Source organism: Gymnodraco acuticeps, unplaced genomic scaffold (assembly GCF_902827175.1).
Source record: "Gymnodraco acuticeps unplaced genomic scaffold, fGymAcu1.1, whole genome shotgun sequence".
Lineage (NCBI taxonomy): Eukaryota > Metazoa > Chordata > Actinopteri > Perciformes > Bathydraconidae > Gymnodraco > Gymnodraco acuticeps.
In genome coordinates, this window is record NW_022992336.1 from 1,188,851 (window position 1) to 1,195,646 (window position 6,796).

The 6,796-nt window shown below is 40.4% G+C and overlaps 1 long non-coding RNA gene across 4 annotated transcripts; it reads left to right on the plus strand.

Moving 5' to 3' along the window:
• Positions 1–2,957: 2,957 nt before the first annotated feature.
• LOC117541434 lies at positions 2,958–6,458 on the plus strand. 4 transcript variants are annotated; one of them, XR_004568312.1, is made up of 8 exons: positions 3,220–3,802; positions 4,114–4,179; positions 4,252–4,376; positions 4,480–4,637; positions 4,713–4,792; positions 5,265–5,508; positions 5,729–5,867; positions 5,969–6,458. It is a non-coding gene; the product is annotated as an uncharacterized LOC117541434 (long non-coding RNA). The 4 variants fall into 4 exon arrangements; XR_004568313.1 differs by lacking the exon at positions 3,220–3,802 and adding an exon at positions 2,958–3,210 and having other exon boundaries at positions 4,480–4,792; XR_004568314.1 differs by having other exon boundaries at positions 3,220–3,806; positions 4,480–4,792.
• The last annotated feature ends 338 nt before the right edge of the window (positions 6,459–6,796 follow it).

The following is a 6,796-nucleotide window of genomic DNA, read 5'->3' on the forward strand; positions in this document are numbered from 1 at the left end:
TCTTGAGGGTTTTAAGGATTTAAGGATTAACAAGTCCTGCTGCTCTTTCCCTCTAGAGTCTAGACGCTTCAGTTGAGTTCATTTCAACCTTGAATTCCAAAACTTAATTTCACATCTCAGCTTTTCTCATTAGGATTTTATCAACTCATATCTTTATTGATTTATGGCAAGTCTTTCCCAGAAAATAGCAGATCCAAACTTTCGCTTGCAATGCAAAAGTCATATGTCAAGTTACAATAGTTTCCTCCTTTTCTCTTTGTATATTTATCAAACTCTTGAAACACAATGGGCTTAAACCTGAGTTTCAGGATGGGAGGACACATCTCTTGATTGAGTTAGTGATTAGTAGCTTTCAGTAACCAGTATTACTGCGCCTGATTCTGAGACAGAGGGATGTGTAATGTTGTTTCGTGCCAGATACAATTGACTGTAGCCTATCTATTGTTTTATATTCTTCTATTTTGGTTGAAATTGTTTTATTGCTGGTGCCAAATTAAATGATTGATGATAGATTCTCTGACTTGCATCCTTACCAACTTTACGGACAAAAGGAACAACAGAGGCAGAGGAGATGCTATAGAAGGATATCTGATAAAGGTTATTTATTGTGGGACACAAGTAGGCATTCAGCAGATTTTCAAAGTCATTTTGATGGATGAGGGTCTTACATAACTAGACTTTTTGAACATCTAATGTGGCGAGGGGAACAAACTGCTGGTGTGCTTCTTCTTTTACTGTACACAGTGGGACACCTTTGACTTGAACCCAGCAGTTCCTGGTTGTCTGCTGTCGAATGTGTTGTAATATTCATCCACTTCCCCTTGGTCTTTGCAGGAGTTGGTTTCTTTTTGTGAAGTGTGTGAAATATGTGAAGCCAGAGATATTAGACTTGATCTAAAGAGCCCCCTGTCACAATGCCTCCTCAACTGCTTCCAGATTTTGTCCAACGGGGCAGGACAGCAGGGGTATCTAACACTTGTTTAGGACAAGAATGTGTTCTATAGCATTTTCTAACATCTGAGGAAGTGAGCAAAAGGAGTAAAAACAGGGCACTGCCATGTCCATCTTGTATGGTTCAAGACGTTTCCACATTGCTCTTGTTTTGCTGAAAGGTAGTGGATGCACTATACACTAATGCCAGATTTATTCTGCAGCTCTGCAATACTAAACTCAACTTACTCGTTTTTGGTTTCCCTAGAGCAGGGGTCGGCAACCCGCGGCCCACGGGCCGCATGCGGCCCTTTAAGCCCTCTGCTCTGGCTCCCTTGAGCTTAGACAAAAATAAGAAGGAAAACAAATAAAAGTATTTGTAGGACTATTTATATTTTGTTGCATGGTTGAAAATGTTTCGTATCTTGTATTTTGAGGTGATACTGTGACACATAAATAAAAAACAAAACGGTTTTAATTAGGTCAACTAAAATATAAGTCACAGTCACAGTCTATGGTCACATCCTGCTACGGTCCTGCGCGAGCGCCTTTTCTTGGAGGTGAATAACCTGACCCCCGGCTCGATGAGCGAACTATGGATAAATCAAAGAAAAGTACCGGAGGAACACAGGATTTAATTCTGTGTGGACAGAGTTATATGCTTTCACAGCAAACGATGCTGGTTTAACGGTATGTCTGATATGTAGAGAGAAGTTGTCAACGGTGGTGCAGCCTTTACGTATCGAGGAACAACACGGGAGAGGAAGACAGACGATCATCAGTCATAATTCAATGGGGTATGTAATTTATTTCAGAAAACACTTTTTGTTATATTCCATGGAATGCTCTTCACGTCCCGATAGCAATGAATATATTAAATGCTTTGACAATAAATACATACAAAAAGTAATCTCTGGAAGCCGTAGCGCTGTAAAAAGCACGACCAATCATCTGAGCCGGCCCGGCTAAAATAACTGGATGGCCTACCTGCCTGTCAGCCTTCCATCTGTGCACAAACTTATCTCGTGCCCTCATTGGTCATGTGTGCGTTCGTGTGTGTTGGAGGAGGGGCTCTGTAAGAAAGTCTGAAGGAAGAGGCATATTTTTTCCGGTTGTGAACTTTCAAATTCTAGCGCACTCGAGCTGGTTTCTCCATTCTTACCTACCCTACCTTTAACTCTTTTTATGGTGCAGCTATATGTTTTATTTATTTCAAAGTGGGCTCATTTTAATAATATGTTTTGTTCCTTCAAATGTGCAGAGGACTCCCCAAGTGCTGTGTTTAATTTATTTTAAAGTAGGCCTGTGTATTATTTTTAATTCTCCTTATAAGAGTTATTTGTTTCTTATTATAGGTTAACAGTTTTATATCATGTAATAAATAGCCTAATAAATTGTTAGAAATTAAAATCAATGTTTTGATGGCATAATGTACCTTAAATGTACCTTCAGTTTAAATGCTGTTTTATACTGTAAAACCAGAAGTTCTTGTGCACAACCAGTTGTTAAGCTTTTATTCTGAAAATCCTTCATCTCCGGTTAGCATTTAGCATGAGGCTAATATACCATTTCCTATAGAGGTGAATTTAGCAGCGATATGATATGATGTTGCACACCGAAACCTACTGATTTCAACACTACAACTATAGACGTCGAGATATTATTATTGTTGGATATTAAATGAAGGTACAGTTTATTTGAGTACGTTATTGTTTACAGATGTGGGTAGCATGTCAAAACATTCGGAACGACCGGAAAACCAAATTGCTTTGAAGTATTTCCTGTATTTTTTGGAGTATTGATTACAGCGTTTAGAATGTGTTAAATGAAAAGTCATGAAAGAGTTAAGGAGGAGAAAAGGCGTGTTTAGATATATTGAATGTACAATGTCTGTATCTTCTGATATGCGCAGCAACGGACATTAAATACGTGGAGAGCCGGCCCCCAGGGAGGAGCCAGGAGAGGATATATAAACAACGAGACCTGAGGGGTCGGGCCTCTTGTTCTGCTAGCGAGAGCCAGGGACAGCTGCTTTTCTGTCGAACAATATCCTGTTTGTGACTTTACCACGCTTTGTATTATTAAAGTACCAATGTGAACCTCCAGAGACTCCATTTAGTCTCCTTTTTAAGCTTCTCTTTCCTGGACGCTGAGAATAAGAACACAGATAACAATTGGTGACCGGCTGACGGGATTTTCGTTGCACCGGGAGAGATTATACACGCGGCTGTTGCCCGGAGCCGTTGGCAGCTGTTCAACACACAAAGAGCTCAAACCACGGTAAGGAGAAACCTGTTACATCAAAATTCTTCAATAGTTTATGCAGGACAATCTTAGGACTGTGTGTTGGACGGCTGCTTCCGGTTCCTGAAAATAGCTGGGAAATTAATGTTAAAACAACCAAATGTATAACCAGAGCTGCCAAGTCTCACCCTTTGAGAGTGAGAGTCACGCAATGTAACCTCTTCACACGCCTCACGCCACACTTGCCATTTCACACGCTTTCCCCCCCCCTCTCACTACTTTATAATTATTTTTTTATTTAATGATATATTTCCATAACTTGTTGCTTGAGGCTTGCCGTAGTTCGAGTCAGGGACAGGGTGAGCCCGCCCTATTCTGCCCCCGATTGGCTGACCGAGATATGTGATAACCAATCATCAGCCCTCGAGGCTAAATCCAACCAACCCAACGAAAGGCACCACGTATACAAACCAATCAGAGGCAGCTTAGGGCGGGTCATTGCGTCTCTATCCTATGAAGAACAACATAACTCTATGGCGGAGAAATCGAAAAGTAAACGTGAAACGTCTGTGTCAGCGCCTCAATAATGCCGTGACTGACATTTTCATCTGAAGCGGGAGGTCAAACGGTAGGTAACCACATTATTTGTACAAATATTTTTATTTTGATGAAGTCAACGGTGGGTCTGACTACGTGAGACTTAACGTTACACAGGCTGCTGGTGAGCAGTGTGGCAGGTTGCTGCGGTGGGTTTAACAACAAACAACCGTGACTAATAGTGTTAGTTAAATCATTACGTATTTGCTTGTGTGATCTAATGGATACTTACTATGAGCTAAGGAAATTTACAGTACTGTACTGTACCTGTGCTGTTTGCATTTCTGTCTAATAAAATATTCAATCAATCAAACAGTAACATGTAGCTATCTTTTGATCCAGAGGATCTGACTGTGGATGTGGGATACTGGTTTAAAGGAAGCACCAATCGTAAAGGTTACCTGACAGGTATGTGCAGTCCAAATGAAATTCAGAAGAGTTAAATTAAATGGAAATTAAGATGTTCCATTCTTGTCATAGAATTATGTGAGCTCCATGGAAGCGAGTATTTGGAAATACTTATGCACGTTTCCATTCGATGGTTGAGCCTGGAGAGGTGTTGACTCGTACCCTGCAACCACTGGCCAGCTACTTCAAGTCATCAGGTAGGCATAATATTTCAATGATCCAAATGAACGAACGATTATTATAACAGACTGAAAAGTAAATGTATGTAATATGCACAACCTATGTTTTTTTTATTCACAGATGAGAAACAACCAAGGTTCAGGAGGCTGTTGGAAGCATTCTCTAACCCAATGACAGAGGTGTACCTGCTCTTCTATCAAGCAACGTTGCCAGTCTTCTCCACCTTCAACCTCCTCCTCCAGAGAGAGAAGTCCTCCATCTTCCTTCTACATGATGAGGTAAATTGGGAAGGTTGGGATACAGTATGCTAGTAATAATGTACTATGTTTGTTCCTTTTTTCATCATCCGCAAGTTTCTCTCGAAGTTTCTGAAGCCCGCAGCACCGGGAATTGCATGAAATCCTCTATAAGGACCCATCAAACCTACTGCCAGGTAATCCTCCCAAGTTTCACATCAGCAGATGCACATACACTATCCACTCACTGATCTCACTCACATAATACTGTTTGTGTTTGTTAGAGGGCTGCTTGTGCAGACAAGTTATGAGTTTGATAATCTCATCTCATCACACACATAGGACCACAATGGAAACAAGTCCACAGGACTTTTTTATGTTATCCTTTTAGCCCAAATGTGTGACTGTACCTTGTGCTGTTTGCATTTCTGTCTAATAAAGTATTCAATCAATCAATCAATCACTGATGTGATGAAGATACTTAAAGGGGTGCTTTCAAGTTAGCTATTGTGGTTGTTGATGATTGCTAAAGTGACTCAACACCGGTCTTATTCCCAGTCTCATACTGACATGTTGGTGTTGGGAATGAGAACATATTGCATCAATCTTTCTCCAGAATCGCATACAGCACCTTAATGTGACGTTGTTGATTTATTGTGTCTCTCGTAGGAGAAAAGCTGGTGATCGGCTTCACTACTCGAGCTATACTCAACAGGCTCCTTGATGCAGGAGACATTACACCGCAGCAAGTGCAGAGGTTCCAGCAGGCAGCAGTGGCGTTTCTGGTGAGGGCTGTGGAGTATGCCATGAAGAAACTCCCCATGAGAGAGCCCCAGATAAAACATGCCATGTTTCTGGATGTCCAGCAGAGGGTAGAGTGTGGAGTGGAAGACGCCTTGTACTTTGTCGACAGGTTAGTTGGGGTATCAAGTCAAGTACATTTATCTATAGTGCCAAATCATAACACAAGTTATCTCAATATGCTTAAGTAGAGCAGGTTAAAGACTCTTGGCTCTTGTCACATTTTCTTAACATTTTCTTAATAGATTGTAAAGTTTAATGACCACATCTGAAAAACAACCCGTTTCAGCTACATTACTTTACCAGATCAGAGCACATTGTGTTCTTTTTAGGTTTCCTGAACTTCTCCCATACAACGGACCTGACGAGCAGTTTCTGGACTACCAGTCCATGGACATTGCCATGCCCGAAGACCCAGCCACGTTCGACATTGAGAGCTTTTGGGGGAACTTGGCATCAATGAAGAATAAGGTAAGAATTATTCTGCACCCTTTGAAATACCCATTGACGTAATCAACTTAATTCTATACAAAAATACTTGAGAGTAATTAGGCTTCCTACATTTTTCAAAGGTGACCGGTATGAGCAGATTTGGGAGGCTCTCTCGTATTGCCAAGTTGGTGTTGGTACTTCCACATTCAAATGCTGATGCTGAACGAGTGTTCTCTGTGGTGGGACTGAACAAAACCCGAAAAACTGTTTGGCTCTTGATGGAACTCTATCATCCATCATGACTGTGAAGATGGCAAACCTTGAGCCACAGTGTTTCAAATGGGAGCCCCCTCCCTCTGTCATCAAGGCATCAAAATCTGCCACAAACACCTACAACATGAGACATGTCATGTAAACCAAAACACACAAACAAAGACATGCACTTTATTTATTTATAATATATATTATATATATATTATTCTGGTTCTAATTTTGTTACTCTTAAAAAAAAATGCACTAAAGGAAAAGGCTGCTATTGGTTCTTAAAAGGCTGCTATTATTTCCTAAAAGGCTGCTATGTTTTCTTTATATTGACATTTTATAAATAAATGTATTTTATTTGTCAAACCTTTTCTTGTTACAATTGTTTTCATTTCTACTTGTGCTGGTCAATTATTAACACTATATAAGCATGAGGAGGCCGACAGTGCAGGGAGGGCAGCTGGCATGGGGGTGAAGACATCACAACAGTCTTAATGTTAATTTAAATTGAGATATTCCTCTAAATCGACGTTAAAAAAGGCAAAAAATAAATCTAAACGCATCTTCCCCCGAAAGTCTCACTCCTACTTGTTACTGAAACTTGGCAGCCCTGTGTATAACAATAAGAATTCCATAACACGTGGCGTTGCATTTTCACAAGCAGGGTGAGTTCAAATTACTTATTTTTCTTATGTTTAACCCTGCAT